Source organism: Amblyomma americanum, chromosome 1, assembly GCF_052857255.1.
Source record: "Amblyomma americanum isolate KBUSLIRL-KWMA chromosome 1, ASM5285725v1, whole genome shotgun sequence".
NCBI lineage: Eukaryota > Metazoa > Arthropoda > Arachnida > Ixodida > Ixodidae > Amblyomma > Amblyomma americanum.
The window spans coordinates 376,778,170-376,799,171 of record NC_135497.1 but is presented as its reverse complement, the minus strand read 5'-3'; the positions used below and the strand labels follow the sequence as shown (position 1 = coordinate 376,799,171).

Below are 21,002 nucleotides of genomic sequence, written 5' to 3'. Positions count from 1 at the left end.
AGGTTTCCGCCACGCTTCTGATCCCAAGCATGGCGGTCACTGCGACGGCGGTGCAAACTGTGTACACGTCTGTGCACTTCCAAAACCTTTGACATGGTAATTTTCATCGATTGGCAACAACTCCTGCCGAGTATAAAGACCTGAATTTTGAACAAAAGCATTCATGCGTTAGTATACGATATATCGGAAGAGCTTCAAATACAAGAAGCTTCATTACAGACTACACTTCATTCCAGTGAGTCCTGCAATTATGACATTCCAGGAAACCGAGGCACACAGTTGGCATGGCGTGCACTGAAACGCTGATAACACGCTGAAAACCACAGCCTAGAGCTGCCACGACACAAAGAGCAGCGAGCTACTGTAGCGAGCAGCCGAAGGTCTGGGTCGGATTGAGCTGTCTGGTCACAAACTGGTTATTTGGTTCGTGCAAACGCCGCGAGTCGTGTTTGACTGGACTCGACCCTTCCACTCCGCCCACAGGGTGCGTTGACAAGCAGACCCCTTCGAAAATACACATAATCATTCACGCTTAGGTTTTCGAAAACATTTTTTTTGCAGGTGAGGACCGAAGCGGGCGCCGGTTGACAACGCGTGTAGTCGCACCTCGCAGGGCGCGACGGAGAGTCGACCCACTCGTATCGAGCGCATGTAAACGGAGAGTTGTAAGTTTGGCCGGCCTTGCTCAACTCTATGCCCTGAATGAGCCCCCCGCTATCGAGTTCATGTAAACGAAAGACCCCAGGGAGGCCGGAGAAGCGAAACCAAAACCGAAACTGGTCCCAGGTCAATGATCGATCTAGGATAATGTGCTGTTCTTTGCCGAGTAAAATTCCGTGTGCAAATATATGCCACACTTTTTTTTTGCTTTCTAACTTTCATATGGATCTATTACGAAACTGAAAGATATATCTAAGTTTCTAAGCGTGTTAAGATGACGTAGTTGGGTAGTGTTTATGTCACCCGACGGCGTTGCATGGTCGTTTTACGACCGCAAAAAGGCAACGATTTCCAACGGGCTTTATTAAATTCAGACTCAATATTGCGCTGAAATATTTCGGAATCGGCATGTCTAATATTTATTGAATCAAATAAAATTACAACCGGGCGGCTTCATTTTTTTTTCACAACCCCTTTAATAGAGATGATTCTTTTGACAGCGTCAGCCCGAGTCGGGCTGTCAGTAGCGTATACTGACGGCACACGCGTACTTTTGTTTCTGTTCACGTTTTTGCTATCGTCAAAGCGTTCCCCGTTGATTTTCTACGGTAGTCTTTACTTTTCGTGTACACTTCAGCTGTAACTAATTAATAATCGTTTTGTTTCTTCTAGTGCGTGCATATCTATCATAAACTGCGTGCGTGCTTGTGTGTTTAACCCTCGAAGGGCTTTAACTTGACAGCGTCAGTCCACATTGGGCTAAAAGCTGCTACTTTATTGTCTAAGTTTCGTGGGCATTATAATCTCGTATGTGTGCTCGTGCGAGGCAGGTAGAGAGATAGAGAGAGATAGAGAGGCGGGCCGGGGCTCCTGTCCGACTTTCCAGCTTCCGATCTGGTGTTGCACAGTAGACGAAATGCTTGCAAACGAACGGCCTACTGCGGTACCTGCGAAGTTGTACACTTAATCGCCGATGGAAGAAGAGCGGGGGTGTAGCTCAGTGGTAGAGCGTTCGCTTTGCATGTGAAAGGCCCCGGGTTCGATCCCCGGCACCTCCACGAGACCGCCGCTCTTTTTTTCTCGTCATACCATGAGCCACGAATAAACAGAATGGATACACACTCCGCTCAACCCGTTTAACTTTAGTGTCCGGGGTGGCTGCGGCCAAAGGAGGAAAAGTACCCTGAGTCTTGCATTTTCCTCGCTCGCCTTCCCCTAATATCCTCACACCCATCCTCGTTTTATTATTTTACTGCTCTTTCTCGCTCCCAATTTCCTGCTCTCGCCGACGCCATGGAGGAAGGATCCATGTCAAACCCACTCTAACCCTAAAACACGGCCGCCCGCTATCGTCATCACCCCACTTAGAGGAGCTTGACGCAAGTTTTCTTTTCTCATGGTATATATGTCTACATTACTCAGTAATAAATGTATGATAGAAGTCCTAAACGGGCGATTTAAAGTTTGACAAAAGCTTGCGTAAAGGGGGGGGGGGGGGGGCGCCATCCCTTGCCCACCACTTACGGTGAAAACAAAGTTTTGACAAGAGGTGTAGTTAAATTTTTAAACTGGTGGTTGTGTAGTCCACTGCTTTCCAACAGGCCGATGACGAACAGGACGTGCAACGGTGGCACGATGGCCGGTTAAGAAACCACAAATTAAGGCACGCCACTCAACATATACACCAGCAACGAAACAGTTCATTGAATAACAATTACATAAGAAGATGCACAAAAATTGCTCGACTATTTACCTACACGTGGAGAGGGAACAACCACATATCAGTGGATAAGAAATATTGCCCTCATACCGCCGCACTACCCTACAAAACAATACACAAGCGAGACAATCACTGTATACCGTATATTTCCGTACTACCTCTTAAGATCCAACAAAACTTACCGCAACTTTTGCAAATGCGGAAAACCTGCACAAAACATCTGTGACTAAATTATAGAGTTATTGAAGAAAGGAAAGACTACTCCTGACATGGAAATGTCCAAAGACCACAAAATACAAACACCTAGTGTTTGAAATATTCCAACACCAGGGTACGTACCAAGCCCTTGAAAAACTCGTAAAGAGGATGAACCAGATCACTGACCAAGCCGAACTCCCGCAATCTGGCCAGCCAGCACTCGGTAACGTAACCTTCGCTACTGAATGCAAAACTATGAGCCAGATACAATAGGGTATTCTGAAGTACAACGCATTCTTCTGTTCCTTTTCTTTTGCTAAAGCCTCTCTATTTTTATTTTACAATCCATCTTGTTTCATCTTTTTTTTAAACTCATATTGCCTATTAGGTACTTGTCCCCTGATCTATTTTATTTATTTACTTCACCAACCATTTTGTCACACACATATGCCGATTTATAGACGAACTAAAAATTGCCTGTTTCACTGAAGACCAATAAAAATTTTAAAATATAGGCTTTAGAGACATCGCGATGGTTTCAGCAGCACATTATTACTTGTGTTGGAGTACATCTTAACACAGGTGAATAATGTCAGCTGTAGGCGGCTACAACTAATTCCTGATAATGTAACTTTTAGCTATCATAGCTAGGAATTCAGTTGAAATAGAGATCGCTAGCCAGTTGTTAATAAAAGACATATTATTTTTCAAAATTTCGAAAACGCGATTACCCTTAATGCTGTGACCGAAGAAAAAGGCACAGAAAAACGAAATTCTTTTTCTACGCGAGAAGCGCGCTCTGCCAGCTTTGCGCCTACACCCTCTCTTTCCACATTCCAGTAAACGGTGGGCCAAAGCCAACATACTCCTGTAAACCATGCTCCACGGTGATTGCATCCACAATTGATGGGAGTGCCGATGCGGCGGCTGTCTCGGGCTGTCTGCTCCTCGAGGAGCTTTTTCCCAACATTCCTCCTGCCGGCAGCTGCGCATTGTGCTGCGGGTGCCATGGCGCCGAACCTCAGGAGCTGATCCTTCCGTGCAATCTTTGTTGCTCCGCGCTCGTCTCTCTTTCGCGGCTTTCTGAAACCAGCCCTGCTGAAAGGTCAGCGTAGTAAAAATGAACGCTTCGTCTAGCGTAACAAACTGCCCACACGGCTCTGTGCGCCATACGCCGTATGTGAACAGCTGACTGCGATTTGAAAACAACAATAGCCTGTGCTAACTTTTTGTGTGTTTTTTCTTCAAACAGCACTGCTTTAAAAACGTGGCTCACGTGTTGTTCAACGCGCGAAAAGTGTTTTGGTGCAACAGTGCAGACGACTGGCTATCCGGCCTGGCCATAGCTATGGCATTCTATGGCTTCGAAAGGCTCGTCGATGAAAAAAAAAAGCGCCGGAAACGTTTCCGAATACCTTACATATTCATATATAAGTTAAAACTATGGCGTTGTTAGCACCAAGAACTTTAATAACACTTCTGTTGGGCCTAGCAGTGCATGATAATACCACAGATGATCAATGTGCGCAAAGCATTAGACAATCCACGTACAGCGCTCCTTATGTTTCTCTCGTGTGCGTGGATTGTCTAATGTTTTGAGCACATCGATCATCTGTAGCTCCAAGAAGTTTGTACGCTTGAATAAGAACATTTATTTCACGCTTTCCTCTTCTGGTTTTCGGAGAAAATACCAAGCGGCTTGCGTGGTCGTGATGTGCTTCCTGAGGCCAGTTTCAGCCGAGTCTCCTCTCGTTATGTCTCCTTTCTACCCGAAAGCTTCACTATGCTAGGTAAAGCCGCTCTTCGCATGTCGCTAAATTTGACCTTCCCAGAGCCAGAGGTGGTGCTTTCGCGGTGTTGAGGTGTCCATCGAGATGTCGACATCTGATAGCTACTGCGGTCTTTCCTTTCCTCAAAGCACATGATTTCGCATTCCTCCACGTAAGCAAACCCAAGTGCCCTCGATTGCGGTTCGCCTCCATCGAAACCCGGCGGCCGCCGCGGTCGGGTTCGAACCCGCGTACTCCGGCTCAGTAGACTAGTGGCTTAACCACTGCGCCACCGCGGGGGGTAACTATCCAGTGTGCGGAACGCACTCAACGTTAAAAACACGAAGCCGCACCTACTTGCCCGATACACCACAGCTTTTGCTGTCTAGCCAGGTTCAGGATTAGCTAAACTGCACCGAATTTTTTAAACCGAAATCTTCACTACGCTAAGTAAAGCAGTCACGGAGTAGGCGAGAGAATGACCTTGAACGACCTTCAGCCAAACCACGTTTATCCCTTCCTTACGGCGCGGCTCGGATGTCCACCGATATATGCGAGACACTTACTGCGCTATTCCCTTTCCGCAAAACCAATTTTCAAAACCAATCAAATTTTCTTCGAAAGCAATGTAAAGGCGCATAACTGGCTCCCTGGGGCAGTGAACGCATGAGTCGCGCTTTCAGGTACGTCGAGCGCAACGATATACCATACAATAAATGAAATAACTAGCGCAACAATAAACAACTCAAACATAGAGGCATCTGAAGAAGCGGCCATTGCCTTGGCAATATCGCACGGCAACGCAACAGGACAAAACCTCCCTATACTGACGGACTCCAAAGAAGAATCCAGAAACCACACAAGAGCCAGAATCGACAGCATCGCCAATCATATTCTACACACGACGACAAGACGCATAAACACTAAATATAGTGTGGGTTCCGAGACATGAGGGGTTGGGGGGCAACGTGGCAGCAGACGAGTCAGCTCAAGGGTACGTCAACCGAGCAGACTCAACCCTTTGCACCACGGGCACCTTTGACCCTGTTAGCCCCACGTACTCAGACATGCTCGATCATTACAGGGGTCAGCGGAAACGCTACCCAGTCTCACACAAAGGGCTTACCAAAGAGGAGGTGCTAGGCTGTCGCAGACTACACACCGATACCTGCCAGCACCTGCACACACTACACCATATTTTCCCTACAGAATACGTAGACAAATGACCGTGGTGCCAGGTAAACCTACACTACTGCATGTCACATGCGCCTGCCATAAGGAAGACTTAGAGCCTAGAATAGAACACCCGAGTGTGACACAGTGGGACACTTGCCGGCCAGTTAGGACGAGCAACGATTTGTCGTACGCCGAGCCACGATAGCAGCGGTCAAGTGCGGCATGCTGGACCAACGATCGACCGCGGCGCCCAGTGACCCGTAAGGGTCGATAACACTTTAAATTGGTCGCAAACAAAGTTTTCAAGTGAAAAGCTTAACTACGCCACCTTTTCGAGCCGTCAAAGGGGCCCCAAGTTTGACCGTGAATATAGCTAGAGGTCACGGTGGCCGAAAGTTTCGCCTTGAATGTAGGTAGACGTCAAGCCATGAGCATAACTGGTGGTAGTCAGGTTAGACACGTGACGTCAGCTACAGCAGCGACACCAGCGGCTGTTACCCCAACTGTCCCGTCTTTGACCTTTGAGCTTGACTCTTGAGCCTTGACCTCTGACCTTGACCTCCGGTCAAGCGGGAAAGCGTCTGCCGGCATCGCATGCGCAGGTCAGAAAGTGTGTTCTTCATAAAATGCCGGTGCACTTTGATGCGTTCAGCGGAACACTAGGTGTGATCGATGCGACGCCTGCCGTGGAGACCGACACCCGAACCGCACCCGTAAGGGAAGGCAAATGAAATGAAAATTGGTTTTAAGGAAATGAAATTACGCCTGTCTCACATATCTCGATGGACACCCAAACCACGCCGTAAGTGAAGGAAAATAGAAGTTGAAAACCGGCAGTCGCTCGACCCCAAAGGCCGCCAAGGAGATGCAGCTTTTTCGCTTTTGACCACGGTTAACCAGAGCTAAGCCACCAGCAATTTTTTTTCCATCCTTCCATCAGGTACGTCGTGGTAGTGAGAGAGAGAGAGAGAGATGGGCTCCATGCATTAGCGCTGACAAAGAATTACAAGATTGCACTTTTCAGTCTGCTAATGAGGGGAACTGCAAAAGCCCTTCCTTGTCGTGTCCTCTTTCGCTCTGCATTTTTCTTCTTTTTCTGCAATTTTGTGTTTCTTTCTGCTTTTTACGCGACAACGTATACAGTTTGTTCGGTCGAAAGCCGTCGGCGTCGTAATTGAAGTAGTTGGCACCGAGCGTCGGAAATATTCCTTCCCTTACGGCGCGGTTCGGGTGTCCACCGAGATACGACACGGGCGTAATTTTCCTTTCCTTAAATTGCGCAACGGGCAAGGCATCGCACCGAACGGGCGATGGCACTCCGTGGACCCTTTGGCAACGCTGTCGCATCCCACTCTTAAAAACGAAGCTTAAGGATCCATTTTCTTTTATTTCTTCTCTTTAGACCAATGCATATATGTTGTTCAATGAACTATTGCATATATGTTTCAGTTACCATAACACTTACGTTTGAAGACCGCAGCAACAGGGCGCAGCGTTGAATGGTTGCCAAGTATAAGTGCCACCTGCCAAGCTGGACGCAAGAGCGCGGAACTCACCGAACGTCGAATTCATTAAACCGCACTTATTATTCTTTTCTTTCTTTCTTTGGTGTCGCCGCACACAGGGCGCAGCGTTCAGCATAGATATCGTGATTGGAAAAAAAATTTATTTACAGAAGTACGCAAGCCAAGGCTACCGGATACATTGACCTTCACAAGTAGACATGACGTTAATAGCGTAGATGTGTAAAGGGAAGTTTTTGACACTCTAAAACGAAATCTACACAATCCAACCCCGTCTGTACATGACCACAACGAGTGTAACAGGCTAATGAACTAAACATCGGGTGGTCAAAAAAGGTAAACAATACTATTTCACATTAATAAGTTCTGTTAATATGGAGCGGCACTGTACAAAAGAATCAAACCTCCCCCCGGGGGAGGGGAGGAGGGGTGAAACACTACCAGCGCCAACCCTAAAGGACAGCTATAAACAAACCACGATCTAATTAAACAACATTCAGAAAAGAGGAGGGGGCGGTCTAGCTACTACCCTAGCATCGGCATAGCTAGTCGGCCCTCCCGAACGACAAAGATACGGGTGTGCCAGCGCCGCAGGAACAGCGCCTCCCCATCCGCTGCAAGCCGGTCAGACAGGTATTGCCTGATGAGGAGACGTAGAGTCCGCAACGCTGGGTACATTGCCCTCGCCGGCTGCCGCGAGGCTACGGTCAGACGGCGCCGACGCCGCAATGCAAACACGGCGCAGACAAAAACAAGTTTGCCAAACTGGCTGCGTGGTTGGCGGACACCTGGCCTGCACGAACAGAAAACATGCGGTAAACCAATCACCACATTGCCCGCGCGATGGGGCACATGAAGAAAATATGGCTCGCCGTTTCTTGTGTTCCACGTTGCGCGCACTGGACATTGGGCACAACGCCCCACGATGCGAGTAGTTCTCCCGTGGGGACGACGCCCCAACTCCACCTCCACTCAAAGCGCGGACCTCAGGAGGGAGGCGTCTTGTACACGACGTACGCCACTTCCGTACCGCGGTGCGCCGCTGGTCATCGAGACCAAGGCGAGCGCAAGCGACCATCTCGATGCAGGCACCTCGCTCAGATAAACCTCCGGTAGATCACAGGCTACAGACAGCTTAAACCCCGCTGCTGCTCTGCTGAAAACCAAAGGCCTCTCTTCTTGCGTGCCTGTATGTCGATCCGGGGTGAAAGCACGACGTGCCGTGCTCATCCAATAAAGCATGAACGAACGCCCCAGATACGACAAATTTCCTACCAGCGCGGTTGCAAATTTGGCTTCGACAGCCCGCGCTACTGTAGCTATACACAGGGCAGCCCGAGTCCTCCCCGCGAAGGGGGCCGCTGGCAAAGGCGCCGAGCTACCCGCGCCGTACCACCATCCCATAGAAAAACGCCCACGAGGAACGCTAGCCGACTCGCAGTACGGCGCGGCATCACTGCCACGCGTGCAACATAGTGGGCAAAGGCGCGCGCGGCTCTTCACCACGGCTATCTTTGCCTCCGTAGAGAGGTCAAACTGAGCTGCCGTTGCTAGCGCAGTTTTCGTGCGCTCAACAACCACTCCCCACGTCTGTGACAAAACTCCGGCCTGTTCGAAAAGGACCCCCAGCACCCGGACCCCGTCCATGAAAGGAATAGGCACCGGAAGGGGATCGCAGAAGGTCCCAAAACGTAGCGCCCGGCTCTTCCTGGCACTGAGCTCGGCGCCAGACAGCGCCGCGTAAACCTGAAACGTGGCCAGGAAAACCCTCAAATCTCCGGGTGTGCCGGACGAAGATTGAACTGTCGTCGGCATAGGCCGATACGACGATCGTTTGGTGTCCTGTCAGTGGAAAGCCGCGAATGCGTTCGTTGGAGGCAACGCTGCGCAGCAGGGGGTCGAAAATCAAGACAAACAGCGCCGTAGAAAGAGGGAATCCATGGTGCACGCCACGCGTTACCGGAAAGGACGTGGTCACACCACCATTTAAGAATAGGTCGGCCGTGAGGTCGGAGTACAATAGCGCTCAAAGCACCTCAGGACATAAAACAGGTAAGGATATTCCACCCTGTCAAACGCCTTCGCTTGGTCTGCCGAGACGAAAACCCCGTTAGTCCCCTTCGCGTGTGCGTACGCGAACATATCGCGCGTGAGCGTGAGTGACGCGAAGACCGAGCGGCCTGGCACAGCGCAGGACTGGTAGAGGCTAACGAGGCTCGGCAAAAAGGGCCGCAAGCGACTAGCCATGAGCGACGCCACTAGTTTATAGTCCGTGTTCAGCAGGGTAATCGGCCGCCACGCCGCAGGGCATGACGACGTCTTTTCCTGCTTCGGGACTAACACAATTCGGCCCTTGGCAAAGGACGGCGGCTTAACTCCTTCCTGAAAGAAAGCGTTCACTCGGCGCGTAAGGAAGTCGACCAGCACATCGAAAAAGACGTAGTAGAAACCGGCGACCAGGCCGTCTGGTCCCGGTGCGGATGCACGGCCCATACTAAACCCAGGACTGCGAAGACTTCCTCCTTTGACGCGGGAGCACAAAGTGCCTGTTCCGCGTCATCGGGTAGGTTGGGGAGGGTGGCGCAAAAGGCGTCTACCGCTGCTTCAAACCCATCCCACTCACACTGACCCTGCGAAACAAAACATTCCGCAAAGTGCTCGCGGAAAACGCGCTCAATATCATTGGCCTGATCACAGACCGCACCGTCTGGCATGGTGAGGCTATCGATACGGGCCGGTCGCTCACTCTTAAGGCGAAGGCTGTTGGCATGCCTAAGATCTGCGGCAGCCTGCGCCGGCATGTGTAGGCTCGCTGCCGTACAGGAGGCCTGGGTTCCCTTCTTCAGTACGCAGTGGTACCGCACGCGAAGCGTGTCCAAGTACTCGTGCATCGTGAAGGGCACTTCACGTGCTCGCTTCATTATACGCATTCGACACAGCAAGTCACTGAGAGCCGCGGTCCTCCGTGCGCGCTTTGCTCGACATGTTTCGACTAAGCAATCGCGCACACGAGTCTTGAGGTCAAACCACGTCGAGGGAGTGAACTCGACGATCCGAGCAATGGACTCCGACAAATATTCGCGGATGCCGCGAACGCTCAATTCGTCCTCTACGAGGGAGACGTCCATTCGCCAAATAGCAGCGCCACCAACACGACCCGGAGCGCTCCTCAGGCAAACCACGACAAGAATGTGATCACTGAGCGTCCCGGCACCGGCCGGAAAGAAGACAACCTCGCAAGACCTTAACTGCAGGACGAGGGCACTACGTAAATACACCCGATCAATTCGGGTGCGCTGCGACCTCTAGCACGTGTGGCCACGAAGAAGTCCCCGTGCAGCTCAACCCACGCGTCCTTAAAGGGACACTGAGGAGAAATTGAAGTTGGCTTGTATCGTTAGAATACCAGCTCCTGATCACAAAAACCCCACTCTGACTGAAAAAAAAGCTCTTGTAAGGTAGAAAACAGCAACAACCAAAATACAGGTATCGCCACCACTAGGCCAATCTCGCAAGTACAAGCGTGATGACGTCATAGGACAAGAGACGCCACCTTGGAGGAATTTTCCTTACTCCATGGAGTCACGAATCTCTGAGGCTGACAAAAGAAGGTTGCGCGGTTCAATATTGAATTAAGTTTTTTTTGAAACCGATAGCTCACTTTTATCACACAAGAAAGACGGACCAAGGACAATCTGAATGTTGGAAGCAAAGAAAACCGATGCTTGGTGGCGCCACAGGCGGCCAGGAGAGTTTCGGTTTTTTATGGCGCTTCGCGTCTATGAGCTTTGCGTGCCCCGTGGTTTTGTTTTTGATGCGCCTCGATTTACAAGCGCCGAACAGTAGAGCAACTCCAAGTGCCTCTTCAAGTGCTAGTTAACCTTTGACGGAGACTGTTCAGGCTGGTCACATGATCGCCACGGTCGATGAAAAACTATGAAGGCACGATGGTCGGTGATCGTACAAGGCAGTTCGTAGTATAAAGAGCACTTGTGTCTTCGTACGCTCGCCCGGCGAAACGTTCCCGGCTGTTCCAGTCAACTTCGAACTACTTAACGTAAATCGTTTATTAGGGACGGGAGACAAGATACAAGGCAGTTAAGAAAAAATTGCTGATGACCTAGCTCTTAGGCCAGGATATCCGTAGCGAAATCGCGGAGACTTCTGCATCGGAAGAGTGCATTCACCAGATGCGCTTTTATTCATGCTCAAAGCTTGAGCCGTAGTGGCGGAGTATATGCTGCCCTGCAAGAGCCGCCTAGCTGGCTCCCCTATCTGGATGGATGTGTGTGCATCCCGGTCTTTTGATGTTTTGGAAGGAGGGATCATGCAGGGGTAATGTGGCCTAGTGTTTTGTGGCATGAGCGTGCTTAGACTTTTCTTTTCAGCACTATTTCTATACAATAAAGACAAAAAGGCCGTAGTGGCGGAGTGGTAGTCTCCACCCATAACGCCAAAGGCACTGGTTCGATTCCGAGCCTCGCCACAGGTTTTCTTTTTTTTTTCATTCAGTGAGTGTGTGTGGGGGGGTTCCATGGCTCCCATAGGTGCCGCCCCTGAATACGTTGGTTAGCGGTTAAGCGCAAGCACTGTTAAGCGTGGCCGGCATGGAGCGTTTCTCCGGGCGATTCGTCCGCGTCGACGGCAGCGGAGCGCTTTTTTGCCTCTGAAGAGGACGTTTTTGCCAAATCGTCGGGATCTGGCGGAACAGATAAAATCGTCGACGCCCGCCGACGCCAGGATAGGGCAGCGACAAAGGACCAATGGAGCCGAGCGGGCGTCACGTGATTCTGGACGGGCTTTTTTCATGTTCCTGTGCTGCCACTTCGCGTACAGCGCTGGAAGCTCATTGGAAGGGTACTGTGCGCCCAACCCGGCCGGAGTGAGTGCCGCTGCGGAGCACGTTTTGTAGGAATCTGTCAACGATTGCGTGTCCTGGGCAGCACCTGGTGGCTGTGTGCGAAGTCTGAGGCAGGCTGCTGAGCCCACCGAAGAGCCAATTCTTCAGTATCTCCGATCATGCGGCATGCGATGCGATCGCCAGCTGAACAAGGGCCGCCGCTTCAAAGATGAAGGCTACATTCGGAACATAACGTTCAATGAAATACCCCCGACCAGTGAGAATGGCGTTTTCCGCTGTATATGACTACCATCCATGAAAGGTGGATACTACATCGTGCACGCCATAGCACAGAAAACGACTGGGGACAACAGTTTTCACAATCCCGCCGCGGTGGCTGAGTGGTTATGGCGCTCGGCTGCTGGCTCGAAAGACGCGGGTTCGATCCCGGCCGCGGCGGCAGAATTTCGATGGAGGCAAAATTCTAGGGGCCCGTTTACTGTGCGATGTCAGTGCACGTTAAAGAACCCCAGGTGGTAGAAATTTCCGGAGCCCTCCCCTACGGCGTCCCTCATAGCCTGAATCGCTTTGGCAAGATAAAACCCCACTAAACCAAACCAAGTTTTCACAAGCAATCATTGTGCTCAAGCGCTTCCGAATAACTACACGAGCGATAAAAGCACAAACGCACTAGCAACATGGCAGCTCTGCAAGCATTTTACTTTATTTTCCCGCAGCACACCGCTGCACAGGTTAAACAAGCATGCGCGTCCATAAAGACGTGCGCGAGAAGCGCACAACGAGCCATTCCGACGAAACCACGCAGAACTTTTCATCATGGATATGATGCGAACACACGCATAACGCACCTTCTGCTTCTTCTGCCTCTTAATACATGGCACATACCCACATGGGGGTATTGGCCAAGATGTAGTGGCATAAACAAGGAAATTTCCTTAGGAGATTACGACAAAATTGTAGCACCATGCGTGAATGCTCTCGTAAGTTCTTTTTCGTTGTCCGCTCCACCGCGCGTTGAAAGCAGCTCACAGCACTTGCCCATTTGGCCTTCTTGCTTGAGAAAGCAAAAAGCATCGGAATGAAGTCTGGGTGCCGCGGTGACATTCGAGGCCTTCCTGCCCATCAATAAAACATTTCGTGATGGACTGCACACGCATTTAACCACAGTACCTCGTCCGCAGCTGTCACAAAGTGATTCCAGCACAGTCTTGACGTGCTTGACGGTGCCCAATGGAGGCCACGATCGTCGAGCCGGCGAACGGCTTTTATCCACGCTTCGCGTTGAAGGCGGTTCCGGGAAGCGTTCAGAAAGCGAAAAAAATCCGAGTTTGCTTCCCTTTACATATTGGGCAATGCAGCCGTATGCAACACATGTCGTAGGCATTGCCAAATGCGTCGCACTGAACGCCCGACGGCTGCAGCAACGCACCCCGCGTAGGAAGCCGGTTTGTTTACACTTCCACGGCCGTTCTCGAGTGGCGCGCGACCCTTCCAATATGTTTCGCGACACCGCCGCCAGGAGATGGGCGCATGCGCAGTCGCGTCGTGAAAAAGGTGGATAACCCGGCCGAGGGAGACCACAGCCGGTCTCGAGGGGAGCGCGCGCTTCTCTTCTTACATCCTTCGCAATGGGGTCTGTTTCCGCCTCCCGCCGCTCCTTGGTGGGGCCGCCACTGCCCCACCGCTCCGCCGCTGCGACGGCCGTTCACGCGGAAGGAGAATAACGCGCGCTCGCTCCCAGTTCGGCCTGTGTCAGTGGTAACCGTCAAGCCTTTATATTTTACCTCTTTACGCAAAGACCGCGTAGTCAGCCCCTTTGCCATGGGAGAAATCTGAAACAACGGATTAACGATTGCGCGCTCTCTCCTTTATCCCGACTGTGTTGGTTGAACGTACTGCTTCGAGCACGGACTTTAACGCGCTCTACCCTTATATTTGGCTAAAAAGCAAGGCTATCGGCTTACATAGTTCGTCTTCCTGCAGGTTCTTTATGAGCGTGTAGAATGATATGCGGCATGTAATACTTGGATGGCAAGCTTCAAAGAGTAAATGATTCTACAGCGTAAATATAGCTCCTGAAACATCAAGCGGAGCTGCTTTAATTTTGCACAACAGCGGCGTTTGCAAGAATTCATGGTGCTCCCCAGGAAAACATCATGTCATTCACGAAACGAACGGGTATAGACGGAACCCAACCCTGGGCCGCAGGAGCAGAGCACGTTGCACGCACGCGCCGTCCAAGATCTTCTCCTGGAACTGAATTTTGAAGTTTGGCGACAAAATTCAGTCAGTAGTTGACAGTAACTGCAAACATGAACTAACTGCCAGCAAAGCAAAATTAGTTCGGAACTGCGTTCTGTCAATAAAATCGGCCTTTACGAGCGAATAGACTTATCTGAGAGGCGACGACTATAAAAGCTTTGCATATTCTCCTGCATTTCTGTAGCCTCGTCATCGCTTTCGATAAAACTCCTGAGGGCACGAACTTTCATCACGTCACTCAGGAAACAAAGTAGCAACCCAAAAAGAAGTTTTAAGCAACCTAACTGAGCTCCACTAAAACTCACAGCAATGCGCGTTATACCAGCTGGCTTAGATTACAATGCAAGGAAATAAAAATTAACATTTGCGATGCTTACATCTTAATAAAAGTCACCGAATTTAAGAGAATAAAGGGCACTGGGCATTCAACTGCATAATCTGAGAACTTTCGTAAAGATATTTAAACCAATTTTTTTTTAGGCAGCTTCAGGACACGCCGCAGGTTCAATATACGTGGACAACAAAAAATGGCGCTCTTTATGGTAGCCGAAGTCAATCACTGGACATACATACTCTCTGAAATTGCAATACTCAGTACGCGTCAATATCTGTGGCAGCATACGCAGCTTGTACTGGTTGCTTCTGTTACGTTCTGTTAGCGTTAGTCAGGCCAGAATGACGACAAGGAAGCTTGCGTCCAAGTCGAAAATTGTTTATTGGGCGAACTCGTGTCCTCAAACAGGCGGCGCAGCGACAAAACAAAATTTAAAGGTGACAAGGCACTTGAAACATTAGACGCCTAAGACGCTTACAACAATTTTGAACATGAAGAGAGACTTGTTCGCGGCTACATTCATTCCAGAGAAATCTGGTGGCCTCTCGTTTTACAATAAAAGCAGAAATGCCGCGTGCGATTGTCTTCGAGCACGGAACAATGCATTACAGTTCTTCTTGACAGTTGCGCGTACATTAGTCATTAGCATTCTTTTTAGCTATCGATACAGGCCTCTAATTCAAGGAAGTTGTGATCTATATGAGGGTGAAAATAAGTACATTCAGGACGTGCGAAAAGCGATATCGGCGAAATCGAGTACTATATACATCTCCCAGCAATCAGTTTATTTGGCAGTTCAACGTTGGTGTACATGAGTCTGACTTTCAACTTTACAAGTATCGTCTCAGGCCACCAGCTACGGCGCTCTCGGATTTACGGCTCACGCGTCGTAGAGAATATTTTCCTCGATATAGTACATTTTTTATGGGACGAGTGCGACACTTTCGTTCTCCAAGATTTCATTCTTTTCCTCTTAGCATTAACTTGTCATTTAATCACAGACCATGAGACATACGCGAGGAAGTGATCAGAGTATTTCCTTCTGTATATAAAACCACAAATGCTCTACATAGTTCTGAGAAATGTGAGAGTGATTCCTTATTTTAAATGTTTTCATCGAGCAAAGTTTGTGACGAAGAACCTGTGCACAAGTAATTTGTGTTGAAGATACGCAGTTTAAGCATCAGCATTTTGCTTTCTTTGATTTCGGTGCTGCGCTCATTATGAACCAACGGGCTACAGCGCGAAACCAGGCAAAAGCCATTCGCCGCCGCAGCTGCAGGCGTGGAGCCAGCGGTAGGGCCGTCGCGCCTCCAGCGGCGGCGGGCGGTGTAACTCTCGGAGAAAACCTCGCATTGCTTCCGCGGCGAATGCGAAGGCCGTATGAAAGAGCGCGCGCGCCTACTCGAGACCGGCCGTGGGGAGACTCGCATGGTGGATGCGCGCCCAAACGGGCTCCCGCATCGCAGGTACAGATCGATGTGTGCCCGACTGCCTTCTCCCTTGCCTCCTTCCCTGCCCCTCTCTCCAAAGCAGACCCCCTTCCGCTCCTCTCTCTCTTTCCCCGCTCTCTCCATCTTCTCCTCTGTCTCTCTTTTCTTCCATTCCCTGCGCGGCTCAGTTTCGGTGGGCCCCTGAACAAGGAGGCAGTTACCGCGCAGCGCTCCCCTCCCCCTTCCCTCCTTTGGCACTGTGATGGTCAAGTCAAGCCGAAGCCTCACGCCGCAACTCGTCCACTTGAGCTCGTCCCCGAATGGCCTTTTCGCGGCCACATCCCGCAGAAGGCAAATATCTTCTTGCGTGCTAAAACGTTTCCGCTGCTTCTTTGCTTGCAGGCGTGCTTGCGCCGCGTCCGTGCTCGATGAAGCCGACGCGCCAACGTTCGCACTGGAGGCCGCCATGTTAGTCCTCGATGACGCTCACTCGCTGGGCACTTTCCGCTGGGAAGGCCGGGCGAGCGGGTAGCGCCCCAAACCCGCTGGCCGCCTGAGCGTTCTGCGCATGCGCACTGGCGCCCTCTCTCGTCCGCTCCACTCCGCTGGCCGCTGGCCCGCTCTGCTAAAAGTCTCTAATATTTATTAAAGTTCAGTCAGCAGATCACGTGATAAAATTTATTCGAGTGCTGCGAACTAGCCTTGAGCAGTCTTGACTTTTTACGTATAATACAATTACAGCAATTAATTCACCACATAAAGCAAAGTCAGTGACTTTTCAGAACCAATGTACTTCTACACGAAACGTTCCCGTACCCATGGTGCCTGGCACGTCACCACCTTAGCGTCATGTACGACACTGGCCCCTTAGACGCACCCATTGCGGGGGAACAAAGCCAACTGCTGTAGCATTCGAGACAGCACCTCGAACCACGGTAGCCCCTTTGTACTGCTTAGAGAGCTAGTCATGAGTGCCTAGAAAAAGCTGCCTAGTTTTCTTTGTTCACCAGTTATGAATCCATGAAGCATTGAATGATGGAAATGATGCACGTATTTTTGCTGTTTACCGATGCAAGGCACATCTTCCAAGTAATGAGTACTGGCCAGTGAGTCGTGCATTTTCTCCTTACTTTCTCGTTACATTATTTTCCCAAAGATCCGTCCTCAGCACATCGACTATGTTTTAAAGATGCCATCTCAGTACATGAGTCAAAACAGTTTAGTGTGTTTCCATCTGCTTGACAATCCGGAATATTATTCAGATATACTATGATGCCTCTAATCAGTGTGAGAGTGCCGAATCCACTTTTTATGGCGTATTTGAAGAAGCATGGCACATTAAAGCTCTCGCTTGCAACGCCGCCATTGAGCGCAGAACTTAACGTGACAATTTCCGGTTGACAATAGATGGCTTGCATGTGACGTCATGGGCGCCATCTTTGAGCGCACATCTTCGCTTCCTCAGTGTAGGCCAAAGCAGGGGGCGATAAGTGGATAAGAAAAGCGCCCAGGTTTTCGCCGCGCTTCTGATCCCAAGCATGGCGGTCACTGCGACGGCGGTGCAAACTGTGTACACGTCTGTGCACTTCCAAAACCTTTGACATGGTAATTTTCATCGATTGGCAACAACTCCTGCCGAGTATAAAGACCTGAATTTTGAACAAAAGCATTCATGCGTTAGTATACGATATATCGGAAGAGCTTCAAATACAAGAAGCTTCATTACAGACTATACTTCATTCCAGTGAGTCCTGCAATTATGACATTCCAGGAAACCGAGGCACACAGTTGGCATGGCGTGCACTGAAACGCTGATAACACACTGAAAACCACAGCCTAGAGCTGCCACGACACAAAGAGCAGCGAGCTACTGTAGCGAGCAGCCGAAGGTCTGGGTCGGATTGAGCGGTCTGGTCACAAACTGGTTATTTGGTTCGTGCAAACGCCGCGAGTCGTGTTTGACTGGACTCGACCCTTCCACTCCGCCCACAGGGTGCATTGACAAGCAGACCCCTCCGAAAATACACATAATCATTCACGCTTAGGTTTTCGAAAACATTTTTTTTGCAGGTGAGGACCGAAGCGGGCGCCGGTTGACAACGCGTGTAGTCGCACCTCGCAGGGCGCGCCAGAGAGTTGACCCACTCGTATCGAGCGCATGTAAACGGAGAGTCGTAAGTTTGGCCGGCCTTGCTCAACTCTATGCCCTGGATGAACCCCCCGCTACCGAGTTCATGTAAACGAAAGACCCCAGGGAGGCCGGAGAGCGTAACCAAAACCGAAACTGATCCCAGGTCAATGATCGATCTAGGATAACGTGCTGTTCTTTGCCGAGTGAAATTCCGTGTGCAAATATATGCCACACTTTTTTTTGCTTTCTAACTTTCATATGGATCTATTACGAAACTGAAAGATATATCTAAGTTTCTAAGCGTGTTAAGATGACGTAGTTGGGTAGTGTTTATGTCACCCGACGGCGTTGCATGGTCGTTTTACGACCGCAAAAAGGCAACGATTTCCAACGGGCTTTATTAAATTCAGACTCAATATTGCGCTGAAATATTTCGGAATCGGCATGTCTAATATTTATTGAATCAAAGAAAATTACAACCGGGCGGCTTCATTTTCTTTTCACAACCCCTTTAATAGAGATGATTCGTTTGACAGCGTCAGCCCGTGTCGGGCTGTCAGTAGCGTATACTGAGGGCACACGCGTACTTTTGTTTCTGTTCACGTTTTTGCAATCGTCAAAGCGTTCCCCGTTGATTTTCTACGGTAGTCTTTACTTTTCGTGTACACTTCAGCTGTAACTAATTAATAATCGTTTTGTTTCTTCTAGTGCGTGCATATCTATCATAAACTGCGTGTGTGCTTGTGTGTTTAACCCTCGAAGGGCTTTAACTTGACAGCGTCAGTCCACATTGGGCTAACAGCTGCTACTTTATTCTCTAAGTTTCGTGGGCATTATAATCACGTATGTGTGCTCGTGCGAGGCAGGTAGAGAGATAGAGAGAGAGAGAGAGAGGCGGGCCGGGGCTCCTGTCCGACTTTCCAGCTTCCGATCTGGTGTTGCACAGTAGACGAAATGCTTGCAAACGAACGGCCTACTGCGGTACCTGCGAAGTTGTACACTTAATCGCCGGTGGAAGAAGTGCGGGGGTGTAGCTCAGTGGTAGAGCGTTCGCTTTGCATGTGAAAGGCCCCGGGATCGATCCCCGGCACCTCCACGAGACCGCCGCTTTTTTTTTCTCGTCATACCATGAGCCACGAATAAACAGAATGGATACACACTCCGCTCAACCCGTTTAAGTTTAGTGTCCGGGGTGGCTGCGGCCAAAGGAGGAAAAGTACCCTGAGTCTTGCATTTTCCTCGCTCGCCTTCCCCTAATATCCTCACACCCATCCTCGTTTTATTATTTTACTGTTCTTTCTCGCTCCCAATTTCCTGCTCTCGCCGACGCCATGGAGGAAGGATCCATGTTAAACCCACTCTAACCCTAAAACACGGCCGCCCGCTATCGTCATCACCCCACTTAGAGGAGCTTGACGCAAGTTTTCTTTTCTCATGGTATATATGTCTACATTACTCAGTAATAAATGTATGATAGAAGTCCTAAACGGGCGATTTAAAGTTTGACAAAAGCTTGCGTAAAGGGGGGGGGGGGGGGAACGGGCGCCATCCCTTGCTCACCACTTACAGTGAAAACAAAGTTTTGACAAGAGGTATAGTTAAATTTTTAAACTGGTGGTTGTGTAGTCCACTGCTTTCCAACAGGCCGATGACGAACAGGACGTGCAACGGTGGCACGATGGCCGGTTAAGAAACCACAAATTAAGGCACGCCACTCAACATATACACCAGCAACGAAACAGTTCATTGAATAAAAATTACATAAGAAGATGCACAAAAATTGGTCGACTATTTACCTACACATGGAGAGGGAACAACCACATATCAGTGGATAAGAAATATTGCCCTCATACCGCCGCACTACCCTACAAAACAATACACAAGCGAGACAATCACTGTATACCGTATATTTCCGTACTACCTCTTAAGATCCAACAAAACTTACCGCAACTTTTGCAAATGCGGAAAACCTGCACAAAACATCTGTGACTAAATTATAGAGTTATTGAAGAAAGGAAAGACTACTCCTGACATGGAAATGTCCAAAGACCACAAAATACAAACACCTAGTGTTTGAAATATTCCAACACCAGGGTACGTACCAAGCCCTTGAAAAACTCGTAAAGAAGATGAACCAGATCACTGACCAAGCCGAACTCCCCCAATCTGGCCAGCCAGCACTCGGTAACGTAACCTTCGCTACTGAATGCAAAACTATGAGCCAGATACAATAGGGTATTCTGAAGTACAACGCATTCTTCTGTTCCTTTTCTTTTGTTAAAGCCTCTCTATTTTTATTTTACAATCCATCTTGTTTCATCTTTTTTTTAAACTCATATTGCCTATTAGGTACTTGTCCCCTGATCTATTTTATTTATTTACTCCACCAACCATTTTGTCACACACATATGCCGATTTATAGACAAACTAAAAATTGCCTGTTTCACTGAAGACTAATAAAAATTTTAAAATATAGGCTTTAGAGACATCGCGATGGTTTCAGCAGCACAATATTACTTGTGTTAGAGTACATCTTAACACAGGTGAATAATGTCAGCTGTAGGCGGCTACAACTAATTCCTGGTAATGTAACTTTTAGCTATCATAGCTAGGAATTCAGTTGAAATAGAGATCGCTAGCCAGTTGTTAATAAAAGACATATTATTTTTCAAAATTTCGAAAACGCGATTACCCTTAATGCTGTGACCGAAGAAAAAGGCACAGAAAAACGAAATTCTTTTTCTACGCGAGAAGCGCGCTCTGCCAGCTTTGCGCCTACACCCTCTCTTTCCACATTCCAGTAAACGGTGGGCCAAAGCCAACATACTCCTGTAAACCATGCTCCACGGTGATTGCATCCACAATTGATGGGAGTGCCGATGCGGCGGCTGTCTCGGGCTGTCTGCTCCTCGAGGAGCTTTTTCCCAACATTCCT

The 21,002-nt window shown here is 49.4% G+C and overlaps 2 non-coding genes across 2 annotated transcripts; both read left to right on the top strand.

The window, feature by feature from the left end:
* Nucleotides 1-1,646: 1,646 nt before the first annotated feature.
* Nucleotides 1,647-1,718, top strand: TRNAA-UGC (transfer RNA alanine (anticodon UGC)). The gene has a single exon. It is a non-coding gene; the product is annotated as a tRNA-Ala (tRNA).
* A 17,373-nt stretch (nucleotides 1,719-19,091) lies between these two features.
* Nucleotides 19,092-19,163, top strand: TRNAA-UGC (transfer RNA alanine (anticodon UGC)). The gene has a single exon. It is a non-coding gene; the product is annotated as a tRNA-Ala (tRNA).
* The last annotated feature ends 1,839 nt before the right edge of the window (nucleotides 19,164-21,002 follow it).